Source organism: Lipotes vexillifer, unplaced genomic scaffold (genome assembly GCF_000442215.2).
Source record: "Lipotes vexillifer unplaced genomic scaffold, Lipotes_vexillifer_v1.1 scaffold34, whole genome shotgun sequence".
NCBI classification, from domain to species: domain Eukaryota; kingdom Metazoa; phylum Chordata; class Mammalia; order Artiodactyla; family Lipotidae; genus Lipotes; species Lipotes vexillifer.
In genome coordinates, this window is record NW_006776832.1 from 647,459 (window position 1) to 666,923 (window position 19,465).

Genomic DNA, 19,465 nt, shown 5'->3' on the forward strand with positions numbered 1-19,465 from the left:
TGGTAGTGTATATATGTCCATGCCACTCTCTCACTTCGTCCCAGCTTCCCCTTCCCCTTCCCTGTGTCCTCAAGTCCATTCTCTAGTAGCTCTGCGTCTTTATTCCCATCCTGCCCCTAGGTTCTTCAGAACCTTTTTTTTTTTTTTAGATTCCATATATATGTGTTAGCATACGGTATTTGTTTTTCTCTTTCTGACTTACTTCACTCTGTGTGACAGACTCTAGGTCCATCCACCTCACTACAAATAACTCAATTTCGTTTCTTTTTATGGCTGAGTAATATTCCATTGTATATATGTGCCACATCTTCTTTATCCATTCATTTGTCAATGGGCATTTAGGTTGCTTCCGTGACCTGGCTGTTGTAAATAGTGCCGCAGTGAACATTGGGGTACATGACTCTTTTTGGATTATGGTTTTCTCAGAGTATATGCCCAGTAGTGGGATTGCTGGGTCGTATGATAATTCTATTTTTAGTTTTTTAAGGAATCTTCATACTGTTCTCCATATTGGCTGTATCAACTTACATTCCCACCAACAGTGCAAGAGGGGAACTGCAATTTTATGTTGGGAGGTCAGGTAGGCCTCATGAGAAGTTACCATTTGAGGAAAAACTTGAAGGAAGTGAAAGAATGAGCCAAAGAGATAAATAGGGGAAGAATTTTCTAGGGAAAAGGAGCAGCTAGGGCAGTGGCCATGAGGTGGGTCTGTGTATGTATATTTGAGGTATAACAGGGAGATATGTCTCACTACATTGCAATCGGTAAAGGGGAACATGAGATGAGAGGGATAGGGGTGGAAGATACAGATTGTAAAGGTCTTTGGCTTTTAATCTAAGAGAAATAGGAAAATAGATGCATATGTGGTGGGAAGTCTTTAAACAGCAGAGATGTATATGTTCAAAAAATATCCCGCCTCCTAATCCCATACTTCCCAGACATTGCTGCCATTTTGAGTCATATCTTTCCAAAGGTTTTTCTATGTGATTACATACATAGATGGGTACATATAGAAATACATAGTTTTGTTTTGTGAGGGCATGTGTGTGTGTCTGTCTACATGGGTGCATTTTAACATAAGTGAACTTATATGCCCTGTGTTTATTAGCAACTTGCTTTTTGTAATTAATATGTCTTGGAGATCTTTCTTTGTCAAGACGGTACGTAAATTTCTATCTCATTCTTTTTTGTATAATATTCTGCTGTATGCATGCACTACGTTTTGTTTAACCATAGCTTTATAGGTAAATATTTAGGTTCTAGTTTCTCCCCTTTCTTTCCTTCCTGCCTTCCTCCGTTCCTTCCCATATTCAATTACTATTGTCTTAATATTACATTTAGTAACATAAAATTACATGTTATGTGAAACATGGGAGGAATTTGAAAATTAAAGTTTGTGTTACCTTCTTTCAGAAAGGCAATATGTGTTTCCTAAATTGGGAGCACTTAGATTTACCTCAATGGAAAAAAGACCTCGGTTACTTCTTAAGCAAGGACTTATCTAATGTTTATTGTTTGGAATAAATGGGAATCATGAGAATTTGAGCCCAGGTACTCTGAGCTTTGCTAAGAGTTTACTCAGTCAGCTTACCTAAGTTGACCATGGGTCTATATCAGTTAGGAAGCAAGGATCCAGCGTCCAAAATCTGCATCTTCTATGCTGGGCACTCTTTTTTCCAACTACCTACACCCTGCACCAATATGCCATTCAGCCAGCTCTGTTGTTAGCTCATGTGTGTAAGTCTCATCTACCCAACCTTGATGTCAGCCCCTGGAGGACAGGACTGTGCCTTAAATTCTCACAGTGCCAAACTGATCCCTAGAATCATGGTTATTTAGTTTTAACGTATTTTTAAAATTATCCCTAAAATTGTATTTGCCAAATAAGTTTTATTTGGTTTAGAATAAATCTTGGGATAAAATTTCTGCCATCTATGGATATATTGGCATTTCTTTTTTTTTTTTTTTGGCGGTACGCGGGCCTTTCGCTGCCGTGGCCTCTCCCATTGCGGAGCACAGGCTCCGGACGCGCAGGCTTAGCGGCCATGGCTCACGGGCCCAGCCGCTCCACGGCATGTGGGATCTTCCCGGACCGGGGCACGAACCCGTGTCCCCTGCATCGGCAGGTGGACTCTCAACCACTGCGCCACCAGGGAAGTCCGGCATTTCTTTTATCATTTTGCACTAGTCTGTTTTTCCCCCCATGCCCTGCCTGTATACAGACAATTGTACTACTAGTGTAACACACACATGCCTTGCTCAATTAAATACCAGGCAGGATACAGGAACCTCTGCTTTGTCCATGCTTACATCACAGCAAAAGGGTCAACTGTGCAATAACTAGAAAATTATCACACAGAATCACAGTAATATCATATAAATAATTTCACACTTATTTACGTTTATGATAAAGAACGGGATGAGAGTTGAATCCTCGCTGGTACCCAGTTGGTGTCAATAAATGCTAGTTCCTCTCTTCTCCCTTCAAAAGGAAATAATTAGCCTTATTTAAAACGGAGAACACAGTTAAAAGAATTTCAAATATATCCACATATGGCAGAAATTTTATTCCAAAGTTTGTTCTAAACCTTTTCCCTAGCTGGAATACAGAATAATCTCACACGTATTTCAAATGTGTGAGGATTTGTTGTGTTGTATGATTAAAATGCAAATTTATTTAAAAGAGCTATCTAAGCTAGTGGGAGCAGCCACATAGCACAGGCAGATCAGCTCGGTGCTTTGTGACCACCTAGAGGGGTGGGATAGGGAGGGTGGGAGGGAGACGCCAGAGGGAGGGGATATGGGGATATATGTATACATATAGCTGATTCACTTTGTTATACAGCAGAAACAAACACAACATTGTAAAGCAGTTATACTCCAATAAAGATGTTAAAATAAATAAATAAGGTATCTATGTTATTCTTGGTGTTTGAATTATATTTTCTCTGAGGGGTACTTAAAGTGCAACTACTACCATGAGGGAGGAGGGATCCCCCAAATTAAAAAGTGATTCTCACATTTAAAAGAATCCTGGTGGGGCTTCCCTGGTGGCGCAGTGGTTGAGAGTCCGCCTGCTGATTCAGGGGACGCGGGTTCGTGCCCTGGTCCCGGAAGATCCCACGTGCCGCGGAGCGGCTGGGCCCATGAGCCATGGCCGCTGAGCCTGCGCGTCCGGAGCCTATGCTCCGCAGGGGGAGAGGCCACAACAGTGAGAGGCCCACGTACCGCAAAATAGTAAATAAATAAATAAATAAATAAATAAAAGAACCCTGGAGGAGTTATTTCTTCATGATCGGAGTTTCTATTTGGGGTGATGAAAAAGTTTTGGAAATGGATAGTTGTGATGGTTACATAACATTGTGAATGTAATTAATGCCACTGAATCAGACACTTAAACATGGCTAAAATTTTATATTATATGTATTTTACCACAATAAAAATGATAAAAAGAAATAGATGGGACTTCCCTGTTGGCACAGTGGTTAAGAATCCGCCTGCCAATGCAGAGGACACGGGTTCGAGCCCTGGTCCGGGAAGATCCCACATGCCACGGAGCAGCTAAGCCTGTGCATCACAGCTACAGAAGCCCACATGCCCTAGAGCCCGTTCTCCTCAACAAGAGAAGCCACCGCAATGAGAAGCCTGTGCACTGCAATGAAGAGTAGCCCCCGCTCGCCACAACTAGAGAAAGCCTGCGCGCAGCAACGATGACCCAATGCAGCCAAAAAAATTTTTAAATATAAATAAATAAATTTAAAAAAGAAAAGAAAAAAAGAAATAGATGGAATTTCTTAACAGCATCAAGATTTTTTAAACTTGCATTTCATTTCAATAAATATTTATTGACTGCCTGAGCTGTGCTTAGGTATGCACAGTAGAGAGGAAAATCAGGATAGTGACTTGACTATAAAGAGGACTTCCAGCAAGGCGAGTTCAGTAATCGGCATTTCATGTATCTCATGATATTGTTATGCCAGCTCTCTAAGGAAAGCATTATTGTTACCACCATTTTATGTTGAGAAGCCTTGGATTAAAAAACTGGTCACGGGTGGTAAAGAGTGTAGCCAGAAGCTCTTAGTATGTGTCATATTTTGTCACTTGACATCCTTCATGTTTTCAGAATCTGAAATGCCTATTTAATACAACCTTAACTTCCTGTCATACTTCCGGTTAAAAAAGAACATTAGAAGGATAGTGTGTTCCAAATATAGTTCTTCTCTTCAAATCTCTAGTGGGCCTTTGCACTGAAACCTAATGCTGTCTGTGCTTTGGTTTCTTTCACTTCCTTTCCAAATCTGTGTTATCTTCCTGCTTGTATTCTTTTGCTAGAAGACAGAGCTTGTGAAAGGAGGCCCCTGTTACGTCACATCTAGCAAAAGACAGGAAGTTTACACAGAGCAAAACTATTTGCTAGAATCGGTTTTTATCCTTCTAGGGTCGGAGATACTGTCGTCAGGATTCTCGTGCACAAAGAAAAAGATATAAAAATATCTCTCTGACACGTGAATTTCTTCTTTTTTTATCCCCTTGCCAGGAACGTCGGAAAAGGATCCCAGGCTGGTTAGAGGCATTAGGTTGTCAGTTTGAATCCCAGTGATCGAGAAGGAAATGTGGTTCATAACCAGCTAACAGTGGAGAAGAAAGGAACTCAAGGAGATAGGAGAACTGGACATTATCCCACAGCTAGCTTATTTGGAAAGCCTCAGTCTTTCTGGTAGTTGGAAGACCTAGCTGGTGGCTGGTAAGTTTCCTCTCTGATGCTTTATCTTGCACATTGAGAGCTGGCAGGAAGGGAAGATCCTGGACTTTAGTAGACGCAGATCTTGGTTGAAGTCTCTGTGGGAAAGCCGGCAAGAGTCGAAATCTTCTGTGTCACCACTGCCTCTCTACCAAGGTGCTTTCCTTCTAGCATCACAGATCATAACTGAGGTGAGTTGTTTGTTTTTGTTTTTCTTCAAATGTTCACACTGAGTGGAGAATCTTGATTCTTTTTTGATATGTGCTTTTAATAAGTGTGTCAATTAAACTTCTCATACTTGAATGTGTGTATGAATCACCTGGAGATGTTGTTTAAAAGCAGCAGAATTCAGTGGGCCTGAGACTCTGCATATCTGACACGTTCCCAGGTGACCTCAGTGCTGCTGGCACTCGTGAACCACGAGTAACAACGGCTAACACTCTCTTGGTTTATTGCTTTTGGGGGAAAGGGGTTGGGAGATGCGGGCAAAATGAAGGCATTTGGCTGAGCACATGATTTATGTAGAGCGCCTGGGAGGAAAACCAGACACCATTGTGCCCAGGTTGTACCTGCTTTGACGGACAGTCTCAGTGTTTGGGGGGGTTGTGTTAAATAGTTCCTAGATGTGGTAAGCCATGTCACCCCAAGTGAGAGAGGATGTTGGTCTGCTCCTTAGACCGCATGGGCCACTTTGAGCAGAGCCAGAAATATTTTTGCAATTTTGGGGAATAGGTATCCACATCATGCCTTAACTGGGGTAGCTAGGGGTCATTTGAACGTTTCAGCTTCGGTTGAAAAGTACACATTTAGAAAAATGACTGGTGTCTTCCTCCTACCATTTGGAGGTGAAGATTGTACAGCATGCGAATCTGTGATGCCATTTAAAGTCAGTTGGAGTATGGAATATGATTGATGTGTTTTCTCTTCTTGTGAGAGTGTTCCTCTTTAAATTGAGCAGCCCCCTGTCCTAAATGATACATATTGATCAGAAAGTTGCTTTTAATCCGAAAGCCACAAGCCAAGAGGGCAAAAAATGAATGACAGGGAGGGTACCTATTCTGTGCCTCTTGAGGGGAGAAGCAAACAATGGGAGAAGAAAAGGGAAAGAAAGGCAAGTTGAGGCCAGGGAAGTCAGGTGTGCAAAGTGAACACAAGAAACCCCAGCCTGATAATAGAATTCTTTCCCTCACACGCATGGGAGTTTTTTCTAGAGCAGTAGCTTGCGTCTTCCTCAGCTAGAAAAATGTGCTTGAGACAGAAAAGGTCAATTTAAAGTTGCATTGTTTTAATGAACTTGCTGGAACTATTTGTCATTGAGTCAAGGACAGTTACTGGAATCGAAGTTCAGTGGCATGAACAGGCCTGGTGAGGCTCAGTATGAATCCATTAAACCATCCCAGACAGAGGGGAGTTGCTTCTGTTTGAAATAAACGTCAAATAACATTCCTTTCCATTATGGAGCATAATGGGGGTGTTACTTAAAAATTTGAACAACTTACTTGGCACGAACGCTGACTAATCAAAACAGAAGCTGCTGTAAACAGCCCACACCAAAGCAGACCACTGATAGGCAGTAAGAAGCGCGCAGGGCTGAGTATCAGCCTAAGCTAAGCCTTCATGAACTTTTATGGGGGGAGAAATTGTAAAGCTACAGATGAGTTTAGAGACATATAATCATAGTCCTACCACCATCTGTCAGCGCTTTGGCCCTGTTCTCTCAGGTGAGGCCACTTCCCTGACTTTCCAAGCCTGGAGCAACCCCTCATTCCGGCTGTGTATCTCCTGCAACCTTCACTAAAGAAAGTAGGGATCTCTTCAGTCACTGCAAGTGACTCAAAATCCTATCCATTTCCTGAGTAGAAGGGAAAATGCGTATATTCTTTTGTAAACAGATACAGCAGAAAATGAAACTTGATCGGCACGCTATCCTTCCATACAAAGCATTGTCACATATGTTACCCTGCTTGATTTTTCACAGCCATCATGGGGTACATGTCAAGGGGATTATTATTTTTACCTGTCAGTGAAGAAACTGAGGCTCCAGTTAAGCAATTTCTGAAAAGTCACACAGCTGGTTAGTAGGTGTGTTGGATTTAAACTTGCCCGTTGGCTGTAAGTTCAGGTTTATCCTGTACTTTTCTTCATCCTGTCAAGCATCCTCTCAAAACCTATGACAACCGTTATTGTTCTCTGCTAGGATTTGTCTGCTTTTAATGTCAAAATTTGAAACGTTTGTGCATTAAAAAGAATCCTATTTCTAGGATTGTCAAAATTATCCACGTTTGTCATAACCTTTGCATCCATTAGCGCCTCTACTCCCTAGGAATAAACATTTTAGAGCAGGGCTTCGCAGACTTTATTGTGATTGAAAATCACCTGGGGAACTTGCTAAAACTCAGATTCCTGGGCCCTAACTTCAGAGATCTGATTCAGTAGGTCAGGGCCCAGGCCTGAGAATTCGCATGTCTAATAGCTCCCAGGTGATTTGAATGCTACCATCCAGAGACCATGCTTTTAGACTACAGGCATAGCTTCGGTCAGTATTTTTAAATAACATATTTATGGTTTAGTGAGGAGGCTTTGTGTGCTTAACAACAGAGATTATAGAGTCAGAATTCCTGGGTTTGAATATTGATGCCATCACACTTATAAGCTGTGCGATCCTGGGGGACTTAACCATTCTGTGCCTCAGTTTCCTAATCTGTAAAATGGAGACAATGATACCACCTACCTCATATGGTGGTTGTGAGGATTAAATGACTTAACAGTGCCAGGCACAGACTATCTCTATATGTGTTTGCTCTTATTTCTAAGTCTTGCTGAATGCATAATTATACTTTATAGTAGAAACACCAACAGCAAGAAGATATTGCATGAGCAGGTATCAAATGCTGTTCTTTGATGTAGATGTTACCCCAGGACTTAATCATGAGTTAAACATGTTCTTACGTGTGTGTAAGTAGAGGTCCTGAGCTGTCAGCTAGCGCTTCCCACCGAGGGGATAGAGAGCAGATGATGATGAGAAGTTGGCAAGGGCCCGATCACGCAAGGCTTTACATATCATCCTAAAAGCTTGAACTTAACTCTGACAGTGATGGAAACTACATCAATGTAGTCTGAAGCTGGGGAGTGCAATCAGAATTGCATTTTAGAAATGTCTCCTGCTGCAGTATGGAGGCCAGTTTGGGAAAAGGTTAGACTACAGGCAGAGAGCTGTTTAAATAGACGGTTGCAACCATCATGGAGAGAATTAATAAAGGCTCAAACGAAGGCAGTAGAGTAAAGCTCAGAGCAGGAATCCCATGGTTCAGGTGATGGAATGGAGCGTACGCCATGACTCAGAAAGGAAATGTGACACTGTGTTAAAACTCCTTTGCTTATGCCTCTTCTCTCCATCGAAGCTCCAGGAGGCTGAGGACTGAGCCTAACTTCTATGTAGTCCCAGCCCCTAACTCCTAGTAGATCTTTGATGGATGTTCGGTAGGTGAATAGATGAAGGAGAATAAATCAAATCCTCCTTGTGGTCAGCAAGCGTCTATGTGATCTGGCCCCTGTATATCTCTCCAACCTCATCTCCCTTCTCTCTCATCTTTGTTCTTATCACGCTGGCCTTCCTTAAGGCCTTTGAAAATGCCCAGCTGTGACTGCCAGTCCAGAGGGTATCAGACTACTGCCCTTGGGGCAAATTTGTCTTGCCACCTATTTTTTTTACTGAATGAAGTATTCTTTAAATTCTATAGTTCTTCACAGTTTTCGAAAGTTTCACACAGATGATTTCATATATCCCATAATAACCCCCCTTTTTGTAATCCCCTCCTCCTGTATTGCCCCTCCCCCCTTCCCTCTCCCCACTGGTAACCACTAGTTCGTTCTCTATACCTGTGAGTCTACTTCTTTTTTGTTATATTCACTAGTTTGTTGTATTGTTTAGATTCCACATATAAATGATATAATACAGTATTTGTCTTTCTCTGTCTGACTTATTTCACTTAGCAAAATGCCCTCCAAGTCCATCCATGTTGATGCAAATGGCAAAATTTCATTCTTTTTAATGACTGAATAGTATTCCATTGTACATATATACACCACATCTTCTTTTTCCATCCATCTGTTGAGGGACACTTAGGTTGCTTCTATACGTTGGCAATTGTACATAATGCTGCTATGAACCCTGGGGGTGCGTGCACCGTTTTGAATTAGGGTTTTGGGGTTTTTTTCGGATATATACCCATCAGTGGAATTACTGGGTCATATGATAGTTCTGTTTTTAGTTTTTTGAGAGCTCTCCATACTGTTCTCCACAGTGGCTGCACCAATTTACATTCCCACCACCAGTGAAGGAGGGTTCCCTTTTCTCCACACCCTCTCCACCTGTTGTTATTTGTGACAGGTGTGAGGTGATAGCTCATTGTGGTTTTGCTTTGCATTTCCCTGATGGTTAATGATTTTGAGAATCTCTTTCCACTTACTTTTATAAAGTTTTATTAGAACACAGCCACACCCATTTGATTATGTATTATCTATGGCTACTTTAGTGCTACAGTAGCAGGATAGAGTAATTGTGACAGAGACCACATGGCCTGTGAAACCCAAAATGTTTACTGTCTTTCCTTTTACAGAAAAAATTTTGCCAATTCCCTGCTCTAGTTCTTTGGAATTGCTGTGACCTCTGATTTAAAACTCTACCCTCGGGAATTCCCTGGCAGTCCAGTGGTTAGGACTTGGCGCTCTCAGTTCCCGGGGTACCGGTTCAATCCCTGGTCAGGGAACTAGGATCCCGTAAGCCGTGTGGTGCAGCCCCCCAAAAAACAAACAAAAAAAACCTCTACCCTCAGCAAAGCTACAGTAATTGAAACTGTGGTATTGGCATAAAGACATACAGACCGATGGAACAGAAAAGAGAGCCCAGAAATATACTCTCATATATAGGGTCAAATGATTTTCTGCAGAGGTACCAAGACCATTCAGTGGGGAAAAGACAGCCTTTTCAACAAACAGTGCTGGGAAAACTGGATATCCACATGCAAAAGAATTAAGTTAGACCCTTATCTTATACCATATACAAAAATTAAGTTAAAATGCATCAAAGACCCAAACGTAAGAGCTAAAAGTGTAAAATTCTTAGATGAGGACATAGGGGAAGAGCTCATGATGTTGGATTGGCAGTGATTTCTTGAATATGACACCAAAAGCACAGGCAACGACAAAAACTAGACAAGTTGGACTTCATCAAAATTTTAAAGTTTTATTCATCAAAAGACATTATTAAGAGAGTAAAAAGACAACCCACAGAATGGCAGAAAATATTTGCAAATCGTATATCTGATGAGGGGTTAATATCTAGGATGTAAAGAACTCTTACAGCTCAACAGCAATAAAAGCCAAACAACCCAATTTAAAAAGGGTGAAGGACTCGAATAGACATTTCTCCAGAGAAGATATACAAATGGCCAATAAGCACATGAAAAGATGTTCAACACCACTAATCATTAGAGAAATGTAAGTCAAAACCACGAGATATCACTTCATACCCACTAGGATGGCCCTAATTAAAAAAAAAAAAAGAAGGAAAACAACAAGTATTGGCATAGATGTGGAGAAACTGGAACCTTTGTGCTTTGCTAGTAGGACTGTAAAATGGTGTAGCTGCTATGGAAAACAGTTTGGAAAACTGTATGGAAAACCCTGTCTCAAATTAAACAGAGTTCCCATATGATCCAGCAATTGCACTTCTGGGTATATACCAAAAGAATTGAAGGATGGCACTCAAACAGATATTTGTACACCCATATTCATAGTAGCATGATTCACGATAGTCAAAAGGTGGAAGCAAACCAAGTGTCCATTGACCAATGAATACCACAAAATGTGGTATATGCATACAGTGGAATAGTATTTCTGCCTTAAAAATTCTGACACATTCTACAGCATAGATGAATCATGATGACATTGTGCTAAGTGAAATATACCAGTTATCAACGGACAGATATTGTGGGACTTCCCTGGTGGCGCAGTGGTTAGGAATCCATCTGCCAAGTGCAGGGGACATGGGTTCAAGCCCTGGTCGGGGAAGATCCCACATGCCGCGGGGCTACTAAGCCCATGCAACACAACTACTGAACCTCTGCTCTAGAGCCCGTGAGCCACAACTACTGAGCTCGCATGCCATGACTACTAAAGCCCGCGCGCCTAGAGCCCGTGCTCTGCAACAAGAGAAGCCACCGCAGTGAGAAGCCCGAGCACCACAACGAAGAGTAACCCCCTTTCGCTGCAACTAGAGAAAGCCCACACGCAGCGTGCACACAGCAATGAAGACCCAACGTGGCCGAAAATAAATAACTTTATTTTAAAAAGACAAATATTGTATGGTTTCACTTATATGCGGTACCTATAGTGGTCAAATTCATAGAAACAGAAAGTAGAATGGTGGCTGCCACCAGCAGGAGAGTGAAATGAGCAGTTACTGCCTAATGGGGACAGAGTTTCAGTTTGGGAAAATGAAAATAGTCCTGGAGATGGATGGTGGTGATGGTTGTACAACAATGTGAATGTCATTCATGTCACAAAACTCTGCCCTTAAAAATGGTAAATTTTGTGTTATAGATATTTTACCTCAATAAAAGGAAAAAACCCTCCTATCCTCAGGTCTTTGCATGGCTGGTTCCTACTTTTTTTCAGTTTTCAGCTAAAATGGTATCTCCTCAAGGAAACCTCCCATTACTTTATGTGACTTCCTTGTAGGACATATCACTATCCGAAATGACCTTCTTAATACATTTATATACATATTTATTATCTGGCTTCATTAGAATGTAAGCTTCCTGAGGATGGGGTCTTTGTTATTACAAGGTGTATCCTAATGCTTAGTTCTTGGCACATAGTAGATGCTCAATAAATATTTGTGGTTTAGGGGAACAAAACCTCCTACCCTGAAATGTGTCTCCACGGCTTGAGAATTATTTGGGGCTGATGGTTTTTAAGAAATAAAAGGCTCAGGAAGTCTTCCTTTTTACCTCCCCCTTAACTGCCTAAAAGAATTTAGATAAAGGACCTGGTTCAGGAAGGACACTACCACCTGAGATATCTGTAAAGAATAGGGGCTAGGTGTGGTGGGGGGAAGTTGGCAGGGCCTGGAGACCAAAGTTTTCTCTGCGTCTCATTGTCTGTGCACAGAATAGCGAACATTTGGTTACCAAACATTTGCTTTTCCATCTCCATGTGAATTGCCTTCCTCCCATTTGAAGTCCCTACCCCCTTTTCCTTATCTCAGATGGCGTATAAGCCTCAATTGCCTAACTTGTCCTTGGGCCTCATATTCTTTTAGAGGTCCTGTATGTACATAATTAAATTTCCTTTTTTTCCCTGTTAATCTGTCTCATGCCAATTTAATTCCTAGACCAGCTAGAAGAACCTAGAACAGTAGAGAACACTTTTCTCACTCCCCAACTGTTGAATAAACTAGTAAAAATAGCTTAGTGAAAAAAAAGGGCTCTAACTGGAGGTTGTGTTAATAAATGTACTCTGTGGGAGGTTTTTTTTTTTTAATTGAAGTATATTGAAGTTGATTTACAATGTTGTGTTAATTTGTGCTGTAGAGCAAAATGATTCAGTTATGCATACATACATATACACACACATTCTTTTCTATATTTTTTTCCATTATGGTTTATCCCAGGATATTGAATATAGTTCCCTGTGCTATACAGTAGAACCTTGTTTATCCATTCTATATATAATAGTTTGTATCTACTAACCCCAGTTTCCCACTCCATCCCTCCCCAACCTCCACCCCCTTGGCAATGACAAGTCTGTTCTCTGTGTCTGTGAGTCTGTTTCTGTTTCGTAGGTAAGTTCATTTGTGTCATATTTTAGATTCCACATATAAGTGATATCATATGGTATTTTTCTTTCTCTTTCTGACCTAACTTCACTTAGTATCATAATCTCTAGGTCCATCCATGTAGCTGCAAAGGGCATTGTTTCATTCTTTTTTTATGGCTGAGTAGTATTCCATTGTATATATGTGCCACATCTTTATCCATTCATCTGTCGATGGACATTTAGGTTGTTTCCGTGTCTTGGCTATTGTGAATAGTGCTGCTGTGAATATAGGGGTGCGTGCATCTTTCTGAATTATAGTTTTGTCTGGATGTATGCCCAGGAGTGGGATTGCTGGGTCACATGGCAACTCTATTTTCAGTTTTTTGAGGAACCTCCATACTATTTTCCATAGTGGCTACATCAACTAACATTGTCCATGGGAGTTTTAAATGTAAAATAGTCAAAAGTTAAAAGTCAAACCGAAAATTTAACTTCGGTTGTATTAGCTGTGATGGTTGAGTGAGAGGAGTGAAGAAGAAATCAATCAAACATATTGGTGTGAAGTATTTCCCTTCACTGACTCCGCATATGAACTTCCTTCTCGCCCCCCCAATTCCCAGGACTTCAGTAATTCCCCTCTTTCATCTCCACGCATTACCCATCATTTACCTGCTATCTGTGACTGCTTTCATGCTACAGTGCCAGAGTGGAGTGGTTACAGCAAGGGCATGGCCCACAGCCTAAAATATTTATTATCTAGCCTTTCACAGAAAAAAACCTGCAACCAGTCTCTTACGTAGATAAAGATAATAGACTAGAGACATTTGTTTACTCTTCTCCAAGAACTTTAATGATATTCATGTAAGTCTGTCTAGAAATATGTATTGAGCACCTACTATGTGTCAGGCACAGTCTTAGGCATGGGGGATAGAACAGTGGATGAAATAGAACCCGGCACTTGTAAAGCTCACCTTCCAGTGGGAGAAGACAGATAATAAACAGTAACTAAATCTGTATAGTATAGTACGTTAGAGGGTGAGAAGTGCTAGAGAGAAACACATAGTAAAGGAAGGGGTAGTCAAGAAGGTAAAGGGAGGTTTTACAATTTTAAATAGAGCAGAGGAAAGCATGTAGGTCAAGGAAAGGGAGGCAGGCTTATGTCTAGCATGTTAGAGAAGCACCTAGGCAGCCGGTGTGGATGGAGGAATCATCCCTCTCTGTGTTCCCCACAGCCTCACATTCTGGCTCTGTGCTATATTGGCTGCTGGTTTAAGGCATGTACCCCATGCGGTAGGTCAGCATCCCAACCTTGCCTCGTGTCCCAGCTGGCACTATAATCGAGCCTTCCACATGCCGGTTCACTGTTCTGTCAAGCCAGCTACTTTTACATGACGGGGTATGTAGTGGATTTTTAGAGCATAAACCTATTTCCAAACCTCTCTGCCCACAAATATGCCCATGGTCAAAGACAGTATTGTGTGGTATACCATGACGATGGATGAGACATTCTGTAACTTCGTGATGGTTGTGTTGGCAGAAGGCTCTGCAGGCAGGGAAAGTAGACTTTTACCCAGAAGATGTAGCCGTCCCTGAGATCATAAAGAGCTGTTCCCTTTAGGGTGGAAGGAGTCCACCATAATCAACTGCTACCAGATAGCCACCTGTCACCCTGGACAGTGATGCCATATCAGTGACTTAGTATTGGCTTCGGCTGTTGGCAGATTGGGCACAGTTACAGCAGTAGTTGTAGCCACTTAGGGAAGCGAAAACCATGTTATTAGCATACACTTTCTTCTGTGCTGCCATGGCGACTTTGTATATGGACCCATTTAGCAAGAACTGGGATGCCTGGGGAAGGGGGCTTCCTGACATTCACAAAATGGATCCTCTTGATCTGATTTTTTGACAGCTCCCACCATCATGAATACCCTCTACTGGGTATATACATGACATACAAATATCCTCACACTTTGTGTCTACTCCAAAAGACCCATACATGCATGGTCCATCTTGTCACCAAGTTTTCAATTAGGTCTTTCTAAGTCCCCAACCAGCTGGCCAATCCAGTAGCCACTGCCCATGAATCATTATAGATCTTTGTACCCCAGGCCATGAAATAAATAACCAGATACATCCCTCAAAGTTCTGTCCACTTGGAGGGCTTCATTCAGCATGGTCCTCTGTGGTCATGCCTGAGTGGGTTATAGCACAGTGGACATCCACTTTAGTCAGTGTGGCATCACTTGCAGATCTATCTAAGGACTAGACTTGTGCTTTATTCCTTCTGTGAACTGTTCACTGGGAATTCCCCAAGAGGACACTTGTATAGGTTGAGGAAAATGTAGAGAAGGGATAGGAAAAGGTACCTTGGAAGTTGGAGCCAACTGGTCATACATATTAATTGTGCCTTTTGGACCTGCTGGGGCCCAGTCTCCTTTATACTCGTTCCTTATTACAATAAAAATGTTGCCGTGTACATCCAATTTTATGGTTCATGATGGGAAATTCAGGTTGCATGGTCACTTGGTGCCATGTGGTCATGGGTTTAGTCTCAAACACGAGGGCTAGTTGCAAGCCAGGAGCTGCTTTTCAAGCGGAGAATATTTGTCATCAGAGGAGGCTCTGGCCTTACCAAACCCCTAGAGGTCCGTGCAGTGATAATCCTACTTGAGCTTGTGTCAAGCTGTATATAGAATCTCTCTCTGCAACAGACACTTCTAACACCATTTAGCCTGCTAGGTCTTGAGCCCAAGTGTCAGGGCAGCTTCTCTTGAAGCCTGGAGGAGGGCTTTCTTATACCTGGCCCTACTCAAAAATGGTAGCTTTACAAGTTATCAAATGAATGGGTTGCACAAATATTGCATACATCGCCTTCAAATTTGAAAGATTTGGCAAATATGGTGGAGGAAATCTAGAAGTCTCTTTTAATTGCTTCAGTTTTTTTTTTTCTTTTCTTTTTTGAGTTCAGTTAACATTGATTTATAACATAAAAGTTTCATGTGTACAACATTATATTTCTACTTCTATATACCCTACAATGTGCTCACCACCAAAAATTCATTTTCTGCCCATCGGTATACAGTTGATTCCCTTTAACCATTTCACCCTCCACCCCCTACCCTTTCCCCTCTGGTAACCACTGCTCTGTTCTCTGTATCTATGTGTTGGTTTGGTTTGGTTTGGTTTGTTCATTTATCTTGTTTTTGTTTGTTTATTAGTTTTTATATTCCACATATATTTTTAGGATTCTCTCTGTATAAAATTGTGTCATCTGCAAGCAATGACGGTTTTACTTCTTCCTTTCCAAATTGAATTTATTTCTTTTTCTTGCCTAATTGCCCTAGCTGTGACTTCCAATACTACGTTGAATAGGAGCAGTGAGAGTGGGAATCCTTTTCTGATATTAGACGGATAGCTTTCAATTTTTCACCATTGAATATGATGCTAGCTGTGGGTTTGTCATGTATGGCCTTTATTATGTTGAGGTATGTCCCTACTATACCAATTTTACTGAGAGTTTTTATCATAAATGGGTATTGAATTTGTCAAAACCTTTTTCTGCATCTATTGAGATGATCATACGGGTTTTATCCTTCATTTTGTTAGTATGGTGTATCACATTCATTGATTTGCAAATGTTGAACCATCCTTGAGTCCCTGGAATAAATCCCACTTGCTCATGGTGTATGATCCGTTTGATATATTGTTGAATTTGGTTTGCTAATATTTTGATGAGGATTTTTGCATCTGTGTTCATCAGGGATATTAGCCTTTAATTTTCTTTTTTTGTGCTGTCTTTGTCTGGTTTTGGTATCAGGGCGATGGATAAGTTAGGAAGTGTTCCCTTCTCTTCAATTTTTGTGACTATTTTGAGAAAGATAGGTATTAAATCTTCTTTGAATGTTTGATAGAATTTGCCTGTGAAGCCACCTGGTCCTGGACTTTGGTTTTGGGGAGCTTTTTGATTACTGCTTCAATCTCTGTACTAGTGATCAGTCTATTCAGATTTTCTCTTTCTTCCTCATTCAGTCTTGGAAGGTTGTATGATTCTAAGAATTTGTCCCATTTCTTCTACGTTGTCCAGTATATTGGTGTATAGCTGTTCATAATATTCTCTTATAACCCTTTGCATTTCTGTGGTATCTGTTGTCATTTCTCCTCTTTCACTTTTGATTTTATCTACCAGAACCTTCTCTCTTTTTTCTTAGTGAGTCTAGATAATGGTTTGTCAATTTTGTTTATTTTTTTCAGAGAATCAGTTCTTAGTTTCATTGATCTTTTCTGTTGTCTTTTTCGTCTCTATTTCATTTATTTCTGCTCCGATTTTTATTATTTTCTTCCTTCTACTACTTTGGACTTCATTTGCTTTTCTTTTTCTGGTTTCTCTATGTGTAACGGTAGGTGGTTTGAGATTTTTCTTGTTTCTTGAGGTAGGCCTGTATTCCTATAAACTTCCCTCTTACCACCGCTTTTGCTGTATCCCATAGATTTTGGTCTGTCATAGTTTCATTTTCATTCGTCTTCAAGTAATTTTTGATTTCTCCTTGAGTTTGTTGTTGACCCAATAATTGTTCAGTAGCACGTTGTTCAGTCTCCACATACTTGTGATTTTTCTGGATTTCTTCTTGTTCATTTCTAGTTTCATTCCGTTGTGATCACAAAAGATGTTTGATATGATTTTAATCTTCTTGAGTTTATTGAGACTTATTTTGTGTCCCAACATATGGTCTATTTTTGAGAACATTCCATGAGCACTTGAGAAGAGTGTGCATTCTGCTGCATTTCAGTGGAGTGCTCTGTACAAGGCTATCAAATCCATCTGGTCTAAATTTTCATTTAAGGCTGCTGTTTCCTTGTTGACTTTCTGTTTGGATAATCTATCAATTGATGTAAGTGGGGTGTTAACGTCTCCTACGTTATTTTGTTGCGATCAATTTCTCCCTTTAGGTCTGTTAGTAATTTTTTTAAATCTATTTTGGTGCTCCTGTGTTAGGTACATATATATTGATCACTATTATGACTTCTTGATGAATTGTTTCCTTTATACTGTCCATTTTGGGCTTTTGTTACCTTTTGGGCCTGAAGTCTATTTTGTCTGATGTGAGTATGTTTATACCTGCTTTCTATTGGCTTGAACTATCATCTTCCATCCCCTCACTTTTAGCCTGTGTTTGTCTTTAGACCTGAGGTGTCTCCTGGAGGCAACATATACTAGGGTCTTTTTAAAAATCTATCCAGGCATTCTGTGTCTTTTGATCGGTGAATTCAGTCTATTTACATTCAGGGTGATTATTGATAGATGAGGCCTTAGAACTGCCATTTAATCTTTTATTTTCTGTTTGCTCTATATCTCCATTGTTTCTTTTTTCTTGTGTTTCTGTCTGCCATTTTAGTTGGGTGGTTTTCTATGATATTTTTCTGAGTTTTCTCTTTTTCTATGTTTCATATCTCTGCTCTATGTTTATGTTTTGTGGTTACCCTGAAGTTTGTATAAAAAGTCTCATAGATAAAGTAGTGCTTTTTCTGCTGAAAGCATTTTGTTTTCATTTACCTTTATGTTTTTGTTATTTCAAATTATAGCTTTTTATGTTGTGTTTGTAACCATACTGAGATAGCTAGTTATTTTTCTGCTTTCTTTTATTCTCCCTTTAACCCTTTTACCATAATTAAGTGTTTAAAAACCTTTTCTGATAAAGAGTTACAATTTTCTAGTTCTGTTTATCACCTTGCTTAAAATTTTGTGTATTTCTGCCATTTTGTTTCTGGTAGAAAACTCCTTTCAACATTTCTTGTAAGATAGTCTACTGATGATGAACTCCATCAGATTTGTTTGTCTGGGAAATTATTTCTCCTTCATATATGAAAGGTAGGTGCTGGGTGGAGTGTTCTTGACTGACAGCTTTTATCTTTCAGTATCTGAGAATGTTGTGCTCCTTCCTGGCCTGTAGGTTTTCTGCTGAGAGATCTGCTGGTAGCATAATAGGGGTTCCTTTGTAGGTTACCATCCTTTTTTCTCTGGTTGTCCTTAAAACTCTTTTTTTTTTTTTTAATCATTGACTTTTGACAGTTTTAATATAATGTGTCTTGAAGAAGGTCTTTTGCATGGAGGTACTCAGGTATTTTCTTAGCTTCATAGATTTGTATGTCCAGTTCCTTTACCATGTTTGGGAAGTCCTCACCTATTATGTCTTTAAATAACTTCTCTGCTCCCTTCTCTCTCTTTTCTCCTTCTGGGGTGCCTATTATCCTAATGTTGCCTTTCCCAAAAGAGTTGGATATCTCTCAAAGAGTTTCCTAATATTTTTATCTTATTTCTCTCTCTTCTTCTGCTTGTATGATTTCCAGATTTCTATCTTTAAGCTCGCTAATTCCCTCTTCCACGTGATCTGCTTAGCTTCCAGTACATTCTCACACTTTCTTCATCTCGTTTATTGTGTTCTTCAGTCCCAGAATTTGTTTGGTTCTCTTTTCTTTGGTAAAGTATTCGTTCTGTTCATTAATTTTATTCCTGAGCTCATTGAACTGCCTTTCTGAGTTTCCTTGTACCTTGTTGAGTCTCTTCCAGACAGCTCTTTCAACTTCTCTATCAGTTAGATCACAATATTCATGACTTTACGTTTGGTTTCTGGAAAGTTGTCATTTTCTTTTCATGGTTACTGTGGCTTCATGTCGCTTGATGAAGTATATTCGCCTTCTGGTGCATTTGAAGTTAAATGACAGGTTAGCTGTTAGAGTCCTTACTTTTGTTTTCCAGTAGATGGCGGAATCATACAAGTTTATGGTTTCTTTCACCTGAGCTGCCCCTGGTCATATTTGAGATTTAGCACTTTCCATTCTCAGCTGTCTCAGTAAGAGGTGTGGCTCCATACCTCTGTTGTCACTTCTTGTTCCTCTGGGGTGGTT

General features: G+C 40.4%; 1 protein-coding gene across 1 annotated transcript in view; it reads left to right on the plus strand.

Moving 5' to 3' along the window:
• Positions 1 to 4,597: 4,597 nt before the first annotated feature.
• ABCG2 (ATP binding cassette subfamily G member 2 (JR blood group)) overlaps positions 4,598 to 19,465 on the plus strand; it is a 148,909-nt gene continuing 134,041 nt past the window's right edge. The window contains exon 1 of the mRNA XM_007450678.1: positions 4,598 to 4,936. The gene's annotated coding sequence lies outside the window, so the exon portion shown is untranslated. The remainder of the gene's footprint in view (positions 4,937 to 19,465) is intronic.